Source organism: Plectrocnemia conspersa, unplaced genomic scaffold, assembly GCF_051122295.1.
Source record: "Plectrocnemia conspersa isolate PC_06_02 unplaced genomic scaffold, ASM5112229v1 ptg000004l, whole genome shotgun sequence".
Classification (NCBI taxonomy): Eukaryota; Metazoa; Arthropoda; class Insecta; order Trichoptera; family Polycentropodidae; genus Plectrocnemia; species Plectrocnemia conspersa.
Window position 1 is genome coordinate 16,687,923 of NW_028277168.1, and position 23,032 is coordinate 16,710,954.

At 29.9% G+C, this 23,032-nt stretch overlaps 1 long non-coding RNA gene across 5 annotated transcripts in view; it reads right to left on the reverse strand.

Moving 5' to 3' along the window:
• LOC148236060 (uncharacterized) overlaps positions 1 to 23,032 on the reverse strand; it is a 533,956-nt gene that overhangs the window by 138,183 nt on the left and 372,741 nt on the right. Inside the window, exon 1 of one of the 5 annotated variants that reach the window (XR_015809457.1) lies at positions 8,926 to 9,038. The exons of the other annotated variants lie outside the window; for them this stretch is intronic. This is a non-coding gene — a long non-coding RNA (uncharacterized LOC148236060). Of the gene's footprint in view, positions 1 to 8,925; positions 9,039 to 23,032 lie in introns of those variants that run through there. 5 annotated transcript variants of the gene reach the window in all.

The window sequence follows — 23,032 nt, forward strand, 5'->3', positions numbered from 1 at the left end:
TTTATCAGCATCAACTGAAGTATTTGAAACCATACTTCATCAGATCAATAGCAACGAATTTGCTCTATTTTTTCAATTTTGTGACAAAGTTTTGATATAGGTAATCAAGTATATGTCACATACACTGATTTTAAAAAGGCTTTTGATTAAGTTTGTCATGATTTAATTCGTAAAAAATAGGTAGGCTTAGATTTTTCCACAAAATGATTGATTTTTTTAATCATACTTTTCAAACCGTCCTCTTTATATATTCAATGTGGGCAACACAAGTCGTCAGATACATTGTCCAATCAGGAATTCCTGAAAAATATAGATGTATTACAGTAAAACAAGTATTAACGTACTAAGTATTGATGCCACTACATGATATCTATTAGATATGCCAGAGAACTCTGGATATTTCATTTGAGTGATGGTAATTTCCCTGAAGAGAAAATAAAACAATTTTATCGATATAGCCAAATAAAAAAGTTCTTTAATCACAAACAAAATTCAAAGACAATCGACTCATAACAAATATTTAGTAAGCGATCTTTGAATCATAAAGCCAATGGTAGTATTTATACTCCTAAGATAACTATAATTAATACATTTTTCTGAATTTTCTGAATCTTCAAACTGGTGTTGGAGCACAATATTATCGAAGCATATGCTTGTATACTTTGAACTAATGAGTCATACAATATACATACGACAATTTTTTCTTTGAATGCTGACGCAATTTGTAGTTATAATCATTGAGTTAAACATTCACTAAATGACCATCAAATTTTAACTTAATTAACTTGTTTTGAAAGGAGATTTGTCTAATATAATCTATTTTAAAAAAAAAATATTTGCTAATATTTATATCGTTACATTTTATTATTAAATAATATTACTAATTGATTTTTTGCTCACTACGTTCAAGGCACGTTATCTATCCGGGTAAGCTCGATACTTTTAAAGAAAGCAACGAACACCGTGGCCCGTGCAAGCCTAATTGAGCGAGAAGCGTTGACCAGAGTAAAAAGTTTGGTCCGATTCGACCTTCTTAAGATTTGTTTCACCAATTACGTGAACAGCGTGAAAGTGGCGGGTCTGCTGAGGAATTCTCAAGAGTGGTTGAACATTCACCACGCGGTCCGAAGAATTTACACACAACTACGAAATAGGACTCTTCATGGGAGTGTACCTGAATCTCCTTCGGTCGCACATTCCCGAAAAATTAATTCGGCACAATCGATCATCGCCGAGATCACTCTGACCATCCCTGTCACGGTTCCTTGGGCTGTTGATGGGTTAATTAGCGATGGTGGTGATGAAACGACGAGGAATTCACATGGTTGAAATAGAACGCCCTTGTTTAACCAACCGATAAATCACGAGCAGAATTTATTAATTACCGCCGGGAAGGTGTTGAGTTTGCCATACCTATATTATATTTTTATATGCGGATCCTTTCGTCGAGATCCAGACCGGCACACCTGTTTCTTGGACGTGTATTAACAACATGCCGATCCTTTGAAGAGAGGAGCGACCAACCATTGACCTTTAAACCTTAATTAAAAAAACAAAGCTAAATCATCTTATTTTATACTCTGCTAATATCTAATAGAAATATAATGAATATTCTTAAATATTAAGTAAGGATAGATACACTTATGTGATAAAAATATTCAAATGTTAAATGCACTTAAGGGGTGCTAATTCGAAACGTATGAAAGAACGCAGTGCAGCCGAGGTTGGCGAACCCTGTTATATTACAATCCGTTAATAAAATGCAGCGGCTAGCTGCGCAAGGCGTTATGATTTATGGTTCTGTGTCCGTGGCCAGCAAATGAGGGTCGCTGATGCTGCAGCAGGCGCAGACATCCAGCCATTTAGTGGAAGCCCCAGGTAACGAACCACACCTGTGCCCAAGATGACCCGTCTAATGGTTCAAACGGTCACCTCGACACGTCTCTGGACTCATATATTCAATCGACATCCATCAACCCCATGAGCTAATTAAACCGATTAATCACCAGCTTCAACGTTAATTTATATTACACTATATGATTTTTGCCACCAAGATATGTTAATATGACTTATACCTCTCCTCCCTCCCTCTCGACAGGCCTTTACACATACTTACAATACTATTTGAAGGATTGTATGAAATTTTGTATAAAAATATTTAATATTTTTACGGAGCCATTATATTTCATGTCTACAATCTGTTTATTTATAAGAGTCAGTATTCAATAATATTGTTTATTGAATACTGACTTATATAAGAACCCAAATGTGCTAACATTTGAATCGCGACTGACTTATTAAACGAAGAACAGCTGTATGTGTGTTGTATATTTTCCGCCAACGCAGGCACATGAAGTAAGTAATGTCTTTTTTCACATTTTAATGTCTGACAGTGAATTTTTAATTGACAAAAATATAGTAAATTTAAGTGATTTCAATATTTGTGTGCGGTCACTGATTTCGCCTGCTCATTGTCTGTTTTCTCCGATATTAATTGTGTCAATAATATTTATAATAAGGAACTTGATGTAATTTTACGAATGTGTGCTAATTGCGATGACGTTGCGAGAAGCAATTATGTCCTTGTTAAAGGGGATGAATATCATCCAGCACTTGCAATTGGCATTAGATTCAAACAGCTAAATTTAAGTTCATTTATAAATGAAAAAGTATGTAAGAATATACTGTATTTCGTTGCGTCTTTGTCGTGGTTTTAAAAATCTTTATCACAGTTTTTGGTGAAAAAAATGAATACAGCAAGAAAACAAGTATGTATCTTTTTATGCACATGTGGAATATATCTTATGTTTTATTTATAGATAATTGTTTTTTATTGATCATTATTGAAAAAGACTAATTTGAGTTACCCTAGTTTACATTCTTCATAAATAGATAATTCAGGGGCAAAAAGTAAAAAAAAATATGCTTGGAATGTTAAGGATGTGTTGATTCAATTCTCGAGATGTGAAAATAAAAAAAAATGCTGTCTATGTAAAATCGGAAGTGTTAGTGATGGATCATTATTTTCTAAAAGACATAAACACACATAAGGAGTTAGTATAGCAACAGAAAAAATAGTTAATTAGTCGAAAATAAGCAAGCCATCACAAATCAGAACTCTAATTCTAGAAATGTTTCTTCTGTAGTACAAGGAACGCTTCCAAATCATAACAGTCTCTGTAGAAATATTCAAAGAAGTAGATTTTAAAAATTAGAGGCCCCAACTAATCCTGATTCTTAGGAAACAGTAGTTATTCCTATAGAATATTGTAATTATGAATTCAGTCCATCACAATTTGAACGTTTTTTTTAGCTGATTCTGAAACAGAACATGTCGATCTAATGAGAATCTTGATTTTTGGTTGTGAAAGTCATGGAGCCAAAGCTTGAAAGATTTATTTGTAGATGGCACATTTTTATTTTCTCAAATTTTTGTGATTTTGCCTATTAAGGATGGAGGTTCTGTTTTCCCTGTTTTGTTTATTACCTAATACATACACAAAATTATTTGATATGATAAATGAAATGTGGCCATTACCTGAGCCCGTGAATATAAATGTTGATTATGAAATTGCAATTCGTCAAGCTTTGCGTGTGGTATTTCCACAGACTAACATAAATGGTTGCTATTTTCATCTGGTACAAAATCTCGAAAGCATTTAGTTTCATATAATCTTTTGACCAGATACAATTCCGATGCGCAATTCGCTTTGAATTTAAAAATGATTACTTCACATGCTTTCGTTTCAGAACAAGATATTATACATGCTATTTCTGAACTGGAGAATCATTTATCCAATGAATTAGAACCAATTTTAGAATAGTTTAGGAACGCATAAGAAACAATAAAACTAGAGCTCTACTAATTTTTCCCTCCAACGTCTTGTCTGTTTAGCATGGAACATTAAACGGAAACGATAGGAGCAACAATTTTACCGAAGCATGTCATCGGAAAATGCAATTGAGTTCAAGTTATCAAATTTATAGATTTGTATCAATTGTCACAAAAAAATTATTTTAATATCATAGAATATTTACGTGGTATTGCATATAATTATAATATGCGTTAATAATTTTAGAATAAAATCGTTTTTCATTTATATATACTTTTTCGTTTAAATGTATATTTTTCATTTTAATTCTATCACCAAGTTGAAAACCATTGTAGAAAGCGCCTCGCCCGGCCTGACCCTAGACTGAATCTCAAAGCCATCTGTCAAGTCATTCTGTACATTGACTGCAGCTTCTGTTCCTTCCAATGTGGCCTTGATTAGTCTCACATATTTTATTGGTATTTTAAGTATTTTTAGTTAATTTAGCACGATATTCTTAATATGTTATCAAATGCTTACATAAAGTCTAGAGAGACATATTATATAAAAACGCCTTTTCTTTGGGCTGTTCGGTCGGAATCCGGATTGGTAATCATTTATAATTATTTTACTATATTTCTGAGCCGCTTATAAAGTATAAAGTAAAAGACTGTTTTATAAGACTATAGTTCCCTCATATGACTTTGTCTTTCTTTTACAGTATATGTATGATTATGCACATTTTTCATTTTTCCGGGAGTGATTCCTGTTTCCATACATTTTAAATAAGTTTATAGATATGTTCTTCCAACTTTTCATCTCCATACTTAATTTGTTCTGATATTATTGTGTCACTTCCAGCGGCTTCATTATTTTTTAGTGCTTTCAATGCTTCCGAAACTTCCTGCAAGGTGGGTTCTTTAATGTTTTCATCAGCTATATGGTCTTATCTGTCCACATGTACATTTAGGAGTATGTTAAAGTGCATCTATCCAATATGTCCTTTTTTCAGAGAGTATTTTCCTTTCCTTGCCTCTACATGCATTTAATCCGGGAGCTTTATAAAACTATGTTCTATGCCTTTCTAAATCCTCTAATGCTATTTTAATCATATCTCGCTTCTTTCTTCTGCATAGTGTAGCTCCTAATTTATCTTTTCTTTATAAAAAAATGCGTGATCAACACATGCTTTAAAATTCCTCCTTAGTGAACGGTTGATCACCGGGAGGGGAACTCCGGTACGTGTAAAGACTCAGGGTAGTATCAATTTGTAGTGCATAATATACGCCTCTCTAACTTAATTTTTAAAACAAAAAAAATTGGGGCAGAATTGCTGTAAGTATTTGCATCCAAAAAATCTAGCGATTATTACAAATAAACGAATGAGATATCATTTAAAAGCTTATTTCAACAAAGTTATTGTTATGGTTATATGTATTACATATTTTTGTTACAATGGTTATATTATTATTGCTCATTTTTTAAAATATTGTTTTATTTGTTATAATTCATCATGTCATGTTTTGTCTACTGACTCTTAAGATTTAATATACAATAGAAACAAATTTTTCTTGTTAAAATACGTATACACCAGGGGCGGGCGGTGAAATACTACTATAGAGAATGCGGATCGCATGCTCTTATCTCTCACTCACTCTCGACACTTAACACGCGAGCGATCGAGAGCGAAAGTATTTCACCGCCCGCGCCTGGAATACACCTATCCTCAAATTCACGCGGTCAAGAAAAAAATATTTAAAATTTTTTTTTTAGATTTGACTAAAAGTGATAGCAAAAGATATTGTCGTTACATCCGGAAATAATGAATTTTCTCAAATTACAATTTTTTGTTAAAATCATTGTGAGGAGAAGGGCTTAAAGACTTAAATATTAATGATATCAAAGAATTGATTATTAATGATAATAACCGAAGATTAATTAATTATGTATATTCTAATATCTTAATCAAATCATGAAAGTGAAATCTAAATCCTCAGTGAATCTGTCGATCTATCATTATTTACTGAAAAAAGATGAAGCTCTTTTGCTGGCCAGAAAATTAGAAAACACTATGTTAAAATTTGATCCAAATATAGAACGTACTCTCTTTTGCGAAAAACGTATCTACCGCGTAAATCGGGGGATGGGTGTACATATATGTATTTATTTTTTATTAAAGTAATGTTAGAAAGTTATCATAATTAATTAATCACATTTATATGTAAGATTATGCATTGATTGTAAGTCTACTAATTTAGGCATGTTATTTGTTATAATTGATGTTTTTATTTAAACATATAGATTATAGACGAATAGAATCACAAAAAAATATTCATGTTATCAAAAATATAGTTACAGCTATAGATTTTTTCTATTGCTAATATAGTTAAATATTATATTTCATAAAAAAAAATATGCACACATAGATATTCTAAATAATATAATAAAAAACACCTAGATAAGCAATGATTAATCTGAAGTTAGCCACTTGTAAAATATTGTATTTAAATTTTATAAATTAATTTATTAATTATTTTAATAAAATTTTGTGCTAATATGTTAACATATATTTAAGTAACATATATGTAAATATTTGTGCTATTTTATAAAATGCTACAACCTTATTTTTATATTTAAAAAAAATAAAACAGCAACTTCTAATTATTTGCGATTAGTTCTTCTGATGAATACTTCTGAAAAATAATTATGTACTATAAATAAATTTTATTTTTCGTGATTAATAAATATATAAAAAATACGTTTAACTTGTACTACGCGTACGATAATAGTTAATATTAAAAATTAATTTAAAATGCTTTGTTGCGATAAAATGGCTAAAATAACAAAACCTGTCACATAAATGCTCATAGAATAGTAAAAATCTTCGATGCTGAAGCTGATAGAAAAATCTTACAAATTTAATATTTTTAAACATGAATTATTTACTAAGTACAAATATTTAAAAAGTATATACAATACAACGGGTCTAAATATTTTTATTAAACAAGATTGAGAAACATCAATATATAATACACACTGCGAGAATTCTCGAATTTTCTACGCTTCAATATCAAGTTGCGCTTTAATTTAACGGCGAATTGAACCACCACGTAATGAAATTTGCTCCACGGTAGTAAGCAAAGCTTCTGCGGATTCTGTGAAATATAAAATAATAACACATTTTTCCTACCTCGTATTATTGAATCTGTTCGATTACGATGCTGTGCCGGTAAATTATCTTTAATTAGCTTGTAGCACAAATTCTACAATTTATCATTTTATTTTGTCATATTTATTTTATAAATAAATATAATCGCACTTATAAATTGTTATCAAATACGACTTCTATAACCAAAGAGGTCACTGCATAACTTTTTTATTTATTCGTCGTGTCATCGGCACAATGCTTCTCTGGAGCTCGTGGTCACTTCCGAGAAAAATAATTACAGTCCATGTCAAATGGATCATCTGTGCAGATGAGCTGTGACCGACACCCGTTATATGGTCCATACGCTTCAGAGAGATCAGCGAACCATCAATTGAAAACAACACATTACACATTAGTTGTATGCCGATACAAGACAATAAGTCAACATTTATTTTCGCGTCAAAATACTAAATGATGTAATTGTTCACGGTCAAGGCCATAAAGTTTGACTATATATAATGTAGCATAGATTACAAAATCAAAAAATTAACTCGAATGACCTTATTTTCTAACTTACATCTAAGATTTTGTCGCATCATCCTTTTTTCCAATACAATTCCGTCGTGCTATTCGAAATAGCGGTTTTCTTTAAAGAGATCGTGATTTAAATGAAATTAGCTCTTTTGTGGAAATGATTCCGTAGCACGTGGATCTATCTGATGACTTGCGTTGTTATTACCTCTCCTTACTTTTTGTTATTGTTGTTCTTATCAGAAACATAAGCGATAAAACGATCGATGGAATTGATCGCGTTTTTATTTCGGGAATGGTTCACTAATTCGTGTGTCGGGTCACGCTAATGAAAAGATTGCGTGATTTTTTCGTATCGCGAGCCCAAATCGAGAGATTAGACAAAAAATCGTTTTCATTTTACGGGGGTGGTTAAATCTCTTCCTATACTGACACGAAAAAATAGCTAGATAATAACTTAAGTGTAAAAATGATTTGAGATGCATTATTCATGCGAGCCGCGTCGATGGGGGTGAAATATGCAATTGAATGAGGGTGATATTTTCCTGTGTTACGATTTATGTGCGGTGATGACATAATCAGAGTATATTCAGCAAAGATAATATTTCATAAAACATAATATTATCGACACGATAACATAAGGTACAAAATAATTAAAGTATTGGTTTTAATTTATTCATTGGATTTCAGTTTTTCTACTTTGTAATTTTATTCATTACTGATCTATACAACTAGTGGTTCTAAATATATTTTTGTCTCCATATGTGTCAATATAACCAAATAATCCCTTAAATACATATTTTCTACAGTATATTCTCTTCAATGTTTAACATATTGATCATATTATCTTCTTTAAACCTACATATCTCGAAGGCGTGGATTTTTAATAAATATATTATTTAATAGCTAGATATTTTAAGGGTAATAATAATATGAAAAAAAAATCATAGATCGAGAAAAATCATTAAGTATTCGATCTGAAAATTCAAATCGAATACCTAATAAATAACGAAAAATCAACAACAGCAGTTTTTATAGATTGTATTATCAGTAATTTGACAACTGGATTTAATGCAGAAAAATAAATAAATAATTCTAAAAAGAAAATCTAGAAAAACCAGTCACGAATCTGTCCTGAAAATATTTTTTAAAATATGTAATTTCAGTAAAATCATATCAGAATACATTTTCACCAGTAGATGTATATTTTTATTTGTGTATTAGTAACTGACAAAATAATTACTAATTTATGTTTTTAACATTTTGATATTGTTTAAAACAGCTCCCTTTGTAAAATGAAACGCTATAGAATTTGCACATGTACAAACTTTTGCAAATATATATTTTGTTCCGCACACACTCGGCATTGCAATATACACTGAGAATGATTTAAGTTAATATCCCTAAGAACTACGGGACTCGATGTATACCTACCATTTAATTTTACATGTTTCGCAAACGATGTGTTTGTAGCGATTCATACACAGCACCAGTTACGACTTGTACAAACAATGCACACGAACCTAGCAGCTGTCTATAAGAACGCCGTATTCATACTACTCTACGGAGTATACGCACGACGGTTTATATTACTATTTTCAAAGAAAGTCCACTATATAATGGTTTGAATTTTTCGTACAAAATCAATTACCAGTTGGTCTATGAGAGATTACTCTTCTTGTCGACCGACCTCGAGAGACATCTGTAACAATCTACTCACTGACTTCAAAATGACACATTTTGAGACGTCAACGCCAACGGATAATTCTGGCTCTAGGATCGATGCTACTACAGACCAACTAAGGACACTCTTTTTCTGATATCAACCAGACAGTTTGATATCAGCTCATGAGAGGAACTACCTCTATGATTATATCAGTTACGTTCTTTTTTTCGCTAGTATAAATATATATATCTACCAATGAAAATATATTTATAAATGGTTTCACCGAAACGTCAGTGAAAATATATATTAACTGTAACATACACATATATGTATGTCTATTATATATAAAAAAAATATATTTAAATATTGCATAATACTTTTCCAATTATTTACTGTCGCAAAACATCGTCTACTGTCGGTTGCGACACTTCGTAGCACAATTTCACCGCTAACGTCTTCTTTGTAAGATTTCAGCAAATAATTCTAACGACTACTTGCAGATAGTGCACTTCCATCAGCGCGGCGGTTTTGAATTATAGGTGATGAAATATGCGGTGTTAATTGCTTTAATGAGCGATCACCTGAACATTTCTGCCTCACATACTAAACCTATCTATCCAGTCACTCTGCAGCTGCAACTTGCTGCATTCGAACCCGCCACTTCTGCTGACTCATCTAATGATATCGTCCGCATTGTTGCTGCACCGTTATCACACCTCTAAACTCGCTTCCAGGACACCAATCAAACTCAGTAATTGCGTTAACGTCTATCAATAATGCTAGAAAATCTTGACAATTTATTCAGTAATTTTATATATTTGTTCTTGTTCATCAACATTGATTATCATACGCAAACAAATAACTGCATATTGAACTTGCAATAAGTAATTGCAAAGCAGTTAAAAATGTTTTATTTGCATGCGTTATCAATGATACATTTTTAGATATGTATATATATATTGTATGGTATAAAGTTCATTGTTCCTAGCACGCTGTTTTAATCACAATAAATACATTTTGCAATAATTCGTAGAAAATAACTCATTAATTGTTCTTCCTATTATAAATCATGCATATTATAAATTCTCCTAAATTAATTTTTATACATATGAACATCCTTATGTATATTAAATTACAATATCACCGATTTTAATTTGATGCTGTCAACTTGTTTTGACACACTCAAGAGCGAAGAACATGAATTTTGAGTAGACTACAAGATTACTCTTTAATAGGTTTTAATACTAGTTATTCAGATTTACAACTGTTTGAGTAGTATTTTTAGAATGCAAAAATGGGTTTTGCTATTTTAATTATTTTTTTAAGCCTATATTTAATTAAGTGCGATTTTAAAAAGGCATAAGTTTTTATTGGGCAAAAATAATAAAATACATTAAGAGTCTAGCAAACATTTTATAAAAAAAAAAAACAGAAAATTTAAATTTAAATTATAAAACGACATATTTTTGCACGTTGTAAGAAAAAATACTATGAATTACGATTAAGAAAACGTAATGATGAAAGTATGAGCATTTTATGAACTAAAGAATTTCATGTTTCATATGGAAATCCACTATTTTCAAAAGTAAAAGTGCTTAATTTGAAGAAAAATAAACAAAAGATATAAAAAAATTACTAAAAATTCATAAGAAAAGAATTTAAACTCAACAAAAAAACAGTGATCTTACATAAGTCATTCACCCAACAGCACTAACTAATGAGTTATGTCATTAATATTTTATCAATAATATTTTATAGCACTTTGTAATAGCTTGTTTCTAAGTAAGTATTTTTTGTGTTCGCCCTTTATATTCTCAATGCTTTATACTTCTGAATTTGCGTCAATTTTTCTGATATATTCCTTAAACATTATTCTTTGAACCCGTCCTAGCTGAGTTATATACATATGTATAGTATCTTGAGATAGTGCATGACTGCCAGATTTTGAAAATCGTAGATCAAGATATAATATAATCAAATAAACCGATAATTGCCGGTATGAAAAAATGGTTTATCTTTATAATAAAGGGTCACGAGGTCAAACATTGTTCTCTTCCTCGGTGGATGACTCCATACGTTGAACGAGGAGCCAAGCTGTCTAGCCAGAGAAGGACCAGATCTCTCCGATCGGCCGAGGCACTACCACTCTGGAGGCTCCGCGGATGGGTCCGTGAATATGTTCGGTCAGCGGTGGTCATGATCCACGCGTGTCTCCTGGTGTCATGTTCTTGTAAAGCAATATATCACAATAGGAACCGGTCGGTGTTCGGTGGCAGGATGCTGGCTTCTCCAGGGCGTGACGCGCCGGTGTCCCGTGACCGTGTCGCAAGTGTGCCACGACCGGTTTTCGTTCGGTTTCGTCATCGCTACCAATAACATAAATTCACACGGAGAAGACACACTCGGAAAAATGCTAATACGATACAAAATTATGCGACAACTATACGAAACAATTTAATCTGTCCGTGTGTGTAAATTATGCCAATAACTCAAACGATACGTCTCGTTCTCGCCGCGGCGACATGTCACACACACCCGGCCGGAACGACCGTTTACCAAATTGATGGTGTTATGTGTTAAGAATTTTAATTGTTGATTAATGCAGCTTAATTAAAATGTGATGCTTAAACAAATTGCATGCGTAAATAATGTCTGAATGCAGATTGATTCCGGAACATTGCATCGGAATATACGCCATAGATAACTATCTTAAGAACCGTTTATTATTAAAAAAGTCATTACAGAAGTTAGCGTTGTTTTCTGTTTGCAAAGATGATCTGACGGAAAGACCGTATTATATGGCTTAAAGGAGCAGCAAAACAATAAGTACATTTAAACCGATTTTTTTCCAGTAGAAGAGCCCAAAAAATAATTGTCAAAAATCCACGTAAAAAGCAATAAAATCATGCCGTCGCCGTCGCAGCCCACTGCAACAGCGACGGTGAGCAGAGATTACTATTTTTTGCGCTCTCCTTTTTATATTGATATAAATAATTTAGGTATTTTAATTCAAATCGTATATCAAAAAAAAATATCGCATAAATGGTTTTAAAATATAATCCATTCCACCGATACTGACATACGGGCATCCTGTGTTCTCCTCTTGTAATTTGACCTCAGTAACGGTCTGAAATTTCATCATCCCGATGGGTGATCATATACTTCAGTTTGTATGTAGGTACTATGGTGTCATTATGCAGATTCTGCGTTGACAATAATGTTGAACTTAAAACGCTCTAAGTGATTGATTAACTGATTAGATATTCCAAAGCCAATAAATAATTCAGTCTCATAAATAGCATACATTATGTAATCGAAGCATAAGAGGGTACAATAAAAAATACACGCAATAAAAATCAATTAACACAAATATTTATTGCCTTAAAGTGGCGATAAATCAACCATTACAATCGTAAATGCAAGCTCACCATTGACACAAATTTTCTATATTACTAAAAACATCTTTAATTTATACTGGTGTACGGATATTAAAATATGGTAAATCAAAACAATGTCTTAATTGTTAATCGTGATTGATATATTACATGTTTTATTATTTTATACATGATTACTTATATTCCGTGAGCAGGATTAGAAAAAAACACATTATGACCAATGAATAAATTACAGCGTTTATATAATAAGCTTACTAATCTAAGTGTAGCTTATTTTACACCTTTTGCATTTTTTATTTACAACATAATTATGAAGAATCCATTAATTATGACGTATTATAATATATGCAGTTTTTAAGAGCCGCTTTTGAAATGTCTTCCTTGCATTTCGACAGATGTGTCGCAAAAAATACAATTCCACTCTTACTTTCGAGAAGAATAAAAATATAATTGTTTTATTTTCAGCTTATAGTTTAAAATGGTATATGTATGTACATATGCATAAACTGGATTGTTGACGCATGAATCGTAATTTTCCATTTGAAAAATGTGTTCTCGTATATCGAAAGGTTGGCATACATTGACCTCTTTGAGGCTTACTTAAATTTCTTGGCGCTATCTAAACATCTCGGTCTAAAATTATCGCCATTGCCGGGTCGTTTTTTAACAGTTTTTATCTGGTGGGGTCACAGGTCAAATCCATAGACTCTCTTCAATTTCAATATTCAAATCTGGCCCGGCCGGATGTCATCATAAATAAGATGTCACCAGTATTTCATACAGCGAGCGTTCGGAATGTGGTATAAATTATCGATAATCATGCCTTTTTCAACAGGAGACACCGCTGCTGATCGTGAACTGCGAAACGGTCACCACTTATCCTGTTTTTACACTGTCGGCGTGAAGATTGACTTGGTTTCTATTTAAAAAAAATATTTTTAAGCACTGATTTTTAAAAACGCGCATACAAAATAAATCTATATATGTACCTATTCAGTACAGGCTATACCTTTTTTATTTGTCAATGGTATTTAAGTCGCTTCTTGTTTTATTGTTAATCCATATTAATGATGGTATTGACTAATATATCTTTGAACTTTACATTACTTAATTTTCAATATAGTAACCACGAACACCGTGATTCCAATGCCATAAAAATCTCGCATATAATCTCAGTAACTGTTTATAAGGCAGTGGTTTCTGAACTGGGGGTACGCGAGTCGACAGTTGGATATGCCAAGTGATATTTACACGACCGTGAATATAAAATAAACGAGAAATTGATAGCTGCGATATGCGATCAAAATATTAGATTGCATATAAAAACAAGCTAATCACTGATAAAGGAAGGAATTCCCGAAATATTTTGCCATAAACAAATCACTTGACACAGTCCTTACTGTAAGTACAATATTGCTACGACTAAGGAATCCTAGTGAAAACGCTATTACTGATAGTGATGCTGAAGTCTCGGTTTTTTTTTGAAGACCCAGGAAGCGAGACAAAAAATCAAATCGCGGGAATTCCCAGAAATCGACTTTCGTAGGCTTATCGGAAATTATATTTATATGTAAATATGTGTGTAAAAAACATAAATATTTTTTTTTTGTAACATTTATTTATTATTTATAACAACTAAAAAAACATAAATTATATATTTACTATGTACTACTATTTATCATGGACATTAACGAATATCATTAGATATTCGTTAATGTCACAAATGGTTAAAAAAAATATGAAAAATTACGATATCAAGTATAGTCATGTATGTGGGAAGCAGCAAATATAGACGATGATGTCCTGGTTGCAGAAATAGAAGCAAATCTTACTCAAACTATCAATCAACTGGGCGAGAAACTAAACCTGGGCAAGCAGTACAAGAAGGTTTGGAAGGTTTGGAAACAAGGTGTATGGGCTGGGCTCTACACGAATTGAGCGAAAAAAGCAAGTCGTATTTACATATCTCAGGAGCTTCTGGATCTTAAAGCTGGTTGCCTTTTCTCAATCATATAATAACCGTAAATGTGAAATGGGTGGTATCTAAAAGTTAAGCAGCAAAACCTACCTCAAAACCCTGACTCACTGTAAAAACAAATATTTTGAGTGTATGGTGGGATTACAAAGAAATTGTGCATTACGATACTCTTAAAATCTGGCCAAAAAAATAAGAGCAAGCTTATATTGTAATATTTGTGCACAAGCAGATATTTGTGCACAAGGAAGTAAAAATGGCCTGCACTTGTCAACAAAAGTCGAATAGTTCTAAAATACGATAATGCGTCACCATGTAGCGAAATTGACTTTTGATAACATCAATGAACTTGTCTGGAAAGTTCTATCTTATCCACATTATTTTTTAGACTTTGCAGCTTTCGACTTCCTAGATGAAAAAAATGCAGACGATCTGAAAAGAGGACTATCAGAATATAATACAGCAAAGACTTCACATATTATGCTTATGAAATTAAAAAAATTACCAATAAATAGAAGGTTGTAGCTATATTTTTAATTATTAAAATAAAAACAAGCATTACATTTTTTATTTTATTAAAAAAACGAGATTTATTTCGGGATCACCTAATAATAGATTTTTGTAAAAATTGATTAAATGAAAGAGTTGTTTTATTCGATTTTAGATTTCAGCACTGCAAGCGTTTCTAGTAATAAATTTGTGTTTATTTCAGACTACTTTTTCAGTAGATATTCAGAAAGTCTCGAGTCTTGGGTATTACTGTAAATTAATTACGGGTTTTTATTGACACAAAATCCTTAATTGCTGACAAGCAATTAAAAATATGGTTTTTATATTATTAAAGATACAAATCTTTACTTTACGAATATTTTTCCTATATAGATATCGAATTTCTGCATTCAATATTTTTTTCGTCTAATTTACTGTTTTATAAAAAGTCAAATGTATTAAAAACTTAATTAAGAAGGCATTAAGGTACGAAAAATAAACTGCTATTTTTATAAAAGACAATGATGTAAAATATATATTTATTATAAAATAAATATAAAATCAATATCGAAGATTAAGCAATAATAAATTCAAATTTTTGATATTTTTATCACTTCATGTAATTTACAAGGAAATATTATCATACAAAATAAATAAATGTAATTTTAATAAACACACAAATATTGTCACGTGAATTAAAATAAAAAACGCATTAAAATATTTGCGTATAACTTATTAACATAATATGTTTTAGGTATAAGATAAACTTATATGATATATTGCCTGAACTGTTAATTATTTAATAAATTTGCTATTGAGCTTCTGACATAAAATTAAATAAATAAATGGCAAAATAACTATAGTTATCAAAATACATAATATAACCGTTCATCCATTACCGTGCTATTAATATTTTTTATATAATCGTTTATGTAATTATAAATGTGTTTATAAATCAGCATTGACGCACACAAGTTAATTATAACAATTTATATTTAAAACACACCCTTTTATCATTTTTTATTATATTATATTATACCTTATAAGTACTGAAAAAGGCTTCTGTTCGCGTTTGGGGGTTTATTATTGTCATCTTATTTATTTTTCTTCTCCTCTGACGTCGATTTGTTTATACAACTATGCGTAGGATTCGAGTTGTTTTATATAATTCACGTGATAAATACGTGGTCCACAAGAAGCAGAATCTCTCGGAGAATCTCAGAGTGTGGGCCCCCCCGCGTGGACACACGAATTTTGACACCGAAAATAATGTGCACCGATTATTATTCAATAAATATTCGATTTCAGTAGAGAACAAAAAAATAAACAAACAGTCTTTCTTTTGTATGAGCACACATATACAGACATATTGTGGCACGACTGATGGTCAATAAAACAGTAGCAAAAATGCCTTTTGTTGCACAGTCGGCGTCTTCAATCGTCTCGGATGAGTAATCTCGTAGTATGGCAGAGGCAATAATTCAATTTAAACGAATTAATATGCCTAAACACTTTTTGGATCTATTGGCAAAAAACCACTGAATTCCTACACAAGCCATTAATTCCATAATTTGTCATGTTAATCATTTCGAATAGTTCTATATTGAAAGTTTTATTAACACGTGTATGTTATTTAAATTAATAGACAGTATTTATAGAGTGATAACTGATAACGGTGCATCAATTGATTCAATGGCTCTGATGATTTGATTATAAAGCCTAAAAACGAATAAATTAATGCAGAGGAATTTATCGACGACTTTTTTATAATAAATATAAATTCTATAATTTATTTTATTTATTGCGACTTTTATTTTAAACCAATTATATATGTCGAGATATATGTATAGTTTATATACGCATAAAAAAAGTATAAAATCACATTATAACAACATTAGTATGCATTGCGCAATCTACATATCTAGTTTTGCTATATAAATTTATTTATTTTGTCAAATATTTATACGCGTCGTTTGGTGATTTCTTATTTTGTTCCGGATCATGTTTCATCTTATAAATTATTTATGTGTTGTATTCAATGAATTTATACCTACTATGCCCAATTACTTTTATTTCCTCTCTACTAATACCTATTAAAATTGCTTTTGCACAAATGTAAGATAATTTTATTTATATCTAAAATATACCAAACAAAAATAATAAAACGCAATTTATATTCTGGTAATATATATATTCAGTTAATAAAAAAAATATTTTTACCATTTAAAAATCCATTATTCCATATAAGCTATAGTGCAAAACTCAACTTGAAATGAATTTTCATTGTATAATATACGAGGTGTGAAAAATATACATTATGCATATTTATTGTGGAGCGCTGATTTATTTGGCCACAAGCTAGGCGCCTCTGTGGTAACACTGACGTAACAACAGCGAAAGCAACACTTTGACCACGACGGAAATACAACGACATGCGGCGCTTCATCCGCCGATCTCATTTATACCATAATATATATATATGTAACCAGGCCTGCCGAGAGGGGACAAATTCCGTTGTCCTTAAGGGGCTAAACTACAGTTTTTTGAGATGTATGTTCTGTCGTATTTCAGATATAAATTCCTTCAGCCATTTTTATAGATTCAAGAAATAAAAGGAGCGGAACATTGCCTTCAAAAGCACCTACTTTCTAGGCAGCACTTTAACAATAAACATTATTATTCAAAGGAACAGATTGTAGTTTTTTTTGACGCGACTCTGTTTGTGTTAAAATTTGTTTGCAAATTATTGTTGACTTTATTGCTTTTTGAACGTGTAAAAATATTAGACATGAGAGGTCTGTAACGACTGTAAATTGATAGCAGTAAGCGAAGAAGCAGAGAAATAACGAAAAATCAACAACCAGCTGAATTATATAAATTTAATGTTTTTATAGATTGTATCATCAGTAATTTGACATTAGGATATAATACATTGAGTTTCATGTAGTTTTTTCTCAAAGAAAATCTAGAAAAAAAGTCTCGAATCTATCCCGAAAATATTTTTTTAAATATATCATTTCAGTAAAATTATATCAGAATACATTTTCACTAGTAGATATATATTTTTACAAGAGAAAATATAAATTATCTGGCAGGCGCTAGTACAATTATATGGTTTAAACTTTTCTACTCTTAAACTCATCTCTCAGAGGAAAATAAGCGGAACACACATTGCTCCATAGTTTGTCTGCATTTCGATATTACACTACACAAATATGTTATTGTTAAAATATTATATAAATCTATGTATAGTCCGTCCAAGATGTGAACGCTCATCGATATAGTATTGGTGAGAAATATTTTAGCGTGACCATGTGAAATTACATGTTCAATTAATTTTTCCTTTTTAAATTTAATTTGTTGAGGAAAATGTAAAATATCACTTTCTTGCTTATTTTGTTAATTTATATACATATTTAACTCAAAAACATGAGAGTAGTTTTGGAATCACTCTCCAGGTTGAATATCTGTTTAATATAATATCTAAAAAAATAGCAATAGAATATTAAAGTAATTGTTTTATTGATTACAAAATACCACAACATGACAATAATTTATAATAAAAATACACGCACCCTTATGCAACACAACGATGATGAGCGTTAACATCTTGGATGGACTATAGAATATTTTCGGATTATTTAACAGTTAATGAAAAGCATGTATATAGTAATTTAAAATAGTTTTATATTATTTTATTTTACCATGAGTCGCGTTTACGTAATAAATTCACCGCACAAGAGCTTCAAACAAATAAAAAACTTTAAATATTGAGAATGATTAAAATACAAAAAATTAAAACTTTCCACAATATTAGTACTGTGGCTATACATTCATTTCTGGTTTTACTATTTTATACTACGAAGGCATATAAAATATATTTATAATTAAACACTACAAAATGTAAAACTTTAGTTTAAAAGTTAAAAGCAGCATCTTAAAAGTCTACATATAGATCTACCATGTAATTTTTAACTGACCTACTGAAAAAGTCTAATAGTGAATATCATTACGATCCGTTATATTATGTTAATGGTGATTGTGTGAATAGATTTATTATAGTTGTTATTTTATTTTTATTATAAATGATAATTTTTAACTGATAAAAATAAACAATCTATTTTATGAATGAGAAAGGATTAACATCTAGGAATTAATACTTTTGCAAAGGAATGATAAAATGAACTGTAAAGATTTTTTCAGTAAACTTTTTTAATAAAATCAGATACGAAGTCTGCACTAGATTATATCATATTTGTTAATTCACTGACCCATATTTGATCAAAGTTCGCACTTTTAAAATGATTAAATTATTTTATCTTTGTGGAAAAAATTAAATGTTCAATGCTCAGGAGAGAGGCAAACTTAGCATTAGCCCGGAGGCGACAAAACTTGAATATACAAAAATAAAATAAGGTGTATACTTTTTTAAAATACCTACAAAAATGAGCAGGCAAAAAATGATGTAGCATTAATAATAATATATAAATGCGACAAAAATAATTTTTGCCTAGGATGGTGAAAAAAAGGATCAAGGTCTGGCACTGCTGTATACAAAGCAAATATACTCTACAATTCACAATATATTTTCCCATTAAACTCAAATGCCTATGCATTCCTTTTCCCTTTAATAAATCAAGAAATAATAAAAACAAGTTGTTATGTAATTATTATATTAAAAAATGAGCTTATAAATTATGTATTAAATATTTCATGTTTAATGAGAAATATATAAATATCCTAATATTGTTAAGTTATTTTAGTTATTTTAATTCTAATTTAATTTTAGGTTAATTTAACAGAAATTGAGTTGTTGTTAAAATGTATTTATGTTGTTATTTTTGCAATAAATTAACCGAATGGTTCTTAACGATTTTTTAATTATTTTTTATTATGATTTTAATGACATTTATTCGCAATAAAAATAGCCACAATGTATTTTTACGAATGTCACATTATAACGCGCGCATAAACATGCTAAATTAATCGTAAATAAGCATGTTTGAAGAACATACGCGTAAAAAAAATTAACCTAAATATTTAGCCCGCTATTATAATAGTTGTGTCGTATTTGGTCGCTTAGTGTTATGTGTCGTTTTGCATAGTAATCAGGCATTTATATGCGCGGCAGAAGCGTTAACACCTCAGCCGCGTTATTTAAACGAAATCCAAGCGAACATTTGTTAAAATAATGGCCGCCATCCCACCAATCTATTAGGTATAGATTAATTTATAATAAAACTTGCATAAATAAACAAAAACGGGCGCCTAAGGTCGGGGGGTCTCTTTGTTATCATCGACCGGTGCAATTCGGGCTTGTTTTATGATGCCGGTTTTGTTGATGCTTTGACAATAAAATTATTTTTATTGTTATTTTTCCTTCCTTCTCTTTCTTTTTTATTCTCTATCTCGTGAAAAGCAAGAATTTTGATTGCTTTCTGTAATCGAACGTTTTATAAGGCGTTTCGTTCGTTAACGATTACTAAACACGGCGTAAAACTTTTATATTGTAACCAAAACTCACATAGTATGTGCGTAATATTATCCGCAAAGGCAAAATGTATACAAATTAAAAATATTATGTATTTATTTATACATATATTTATTCATACTTACAGAGTAACCTTATAATATCAAAATATATTTATAAATGCTTATACCTCATGTTATGTTAATGCTTAAATAATACTGTTACTTGTATCAAAGGTATAGTTTAGCTTAAAAAAAACTTAAGATATTAATAAACAATTAAAAATACGTAAGAACATATTCAGTATTTTTATAATTATTTGAAAGCTTCAAATAATTAGTCATACATCATCTGAATTAAAAGCTTAAATGTCCAAAGGGCTTGCCATCATTGCGACCTTAAATCTGAAATTCAACAGTGAAGCGCATTATTAATAAAAAAAATATAGATTTACTGTATAAACTGATAATTAGACTAATAATAACATACGCTTTTCCGTTTTGAAGTAACACTTTAATTTAATTTCTTTCTATTTGCAAAGTCGTTTAAAATAAGGTGACGATAACAATATGCATTTAAAAAATATATTTTAATCTATTAAAGAACATTGCCATAATCAGACCAAAAAATATTACGCAAGAGCATATTAACCCATTAATCACTAATATTACTGACTTTGACAAGATAAAATATTTTGGTTTATAGCAAAATAGTTAGTCCTATCAAAGTTAAAGTTTTTGCAAACCGCATCTGTCCCACAAAATACAAAATTAATAATGTTCTCAAAATTTACTTTTCACGAAGTATCACTGCATTATGCATAAAAAAGTAAAATTTGACAATATGATAAACGTAGTCATTACTAAATTAAATTATAAAAAAATCACCATTTATTTCATGTTTCTGAATCCTCTATAATACACTGAAATTTATTGCAATAGTGATTAAATCATGAACATGAAAGGAAAACATGCGCTTGAATTTGAAAATCACTGTTTATTGAAATCTCCAAAACGAAAATCCGTTATTGAATTGAATGGAATGCTTCAAATAGCGTCGGCATTAAAAATTAGACTAAAATTGTTTCTATCTGAGAATAAGAACAGTAAATTAATTCCCTTTGTGACAACAAAGCTACGTAAAAATCAAAAAATATGCGGCTTAAACTGCTTTTTATTACATGACTTTAAAATTTTAGAAAACAGAATTATTAATTCAAGTGTCTTTCATAAGTTTATAACAGAATAATGAAAAATACTTATGACGTGTATTTTAAAGAGTACCTTTTATTTTACAAAAAATTTAAACGAGCATCTTTAAAATACACTTTTAATCGCTATTTCCATTATTAAACCAGATATTATTGCATTAGCTTAGTTTTCATATTAAAAATAATATGTTATTAACTTGTGTGTAAAAAGTAAAGTTGTAATCGAGCCATTGGTAATATGGTTAAAATATATTTAATCATTTATGTGGCCCTAGACAATTTTTAATCCGGCAATGCGGCCCAGAAGATCTAAAAGGTTGAGCACTTTTGCTTTGGAATCATACATTAAATTTACAGTAGCTCCAGGTACCTAGTCAAATAATAGTTATTATAACTATAATATTAAACTAAATAATCCATGTAGTTTTTTTACATTGTATTTTTTCTTAATTTATCTAATTTTGTTATTATTATTATTATTATACTTATTTTATCTTTTTAATTTATTTTTATAAACTAAAAAGAAGTAGCTTATAAATAATATTAAATTTGTATTTACCTGTATTTTTAAATATGTAATAAACATGTATAAAAGTAGTGTATTTTCATAATGTTTACATTTAAAATTGATTTGGATTAATCATGAGTTTTGTACTATTATTAATAATTTATAGTAGTTGAGCATATAATTTTTATTATTACAACAGTTTTAGCTAATTTGATTCAGCACGTAAATTTTATTTTATGAAAATGTGGACTTACCTGATATCTTTATTTAAATTGTACCGTTTTTAAAAAATAATAGGTTTACAATTTATAAGAAATGTGTTTAGTATTTTTTATGCAGTTTTATTTATCAACTATAGTAGACAATTATTATTGAATTTATTTTAATAATAACTTAAAACTAAATTATGTTGCCATAATTTATAATGTATATGATATTAAATATTTTATTATATTACTTGTATTATAAAATAATATGGATCCACCTAAAAATGTATACAAAGAAACATCAAAGAAAGACCGTCATGTTTGCTTTTTTAAAACTTAATTGTTTGTACGTTTAAGAAGTTCAAGAATACCGGTAGTCGAGAAAGATCCTCACACAATGACCAAGAACAATGCAGGACATGAAATCGATAATCGTCGGCAGATCAAACAATTAAAAAGTGTGAAATTCGATTTAACGCTAATATTTTTATTGTATATATATATATATTATATATAGAAATATATGTATTTTACAGATGTTTATATATATATTAAGTCTATTAATAGAGAGAAAGAAAGTGGATAAGAAATCTAGCGTAAATATTTGTAATGTGATAAAAAA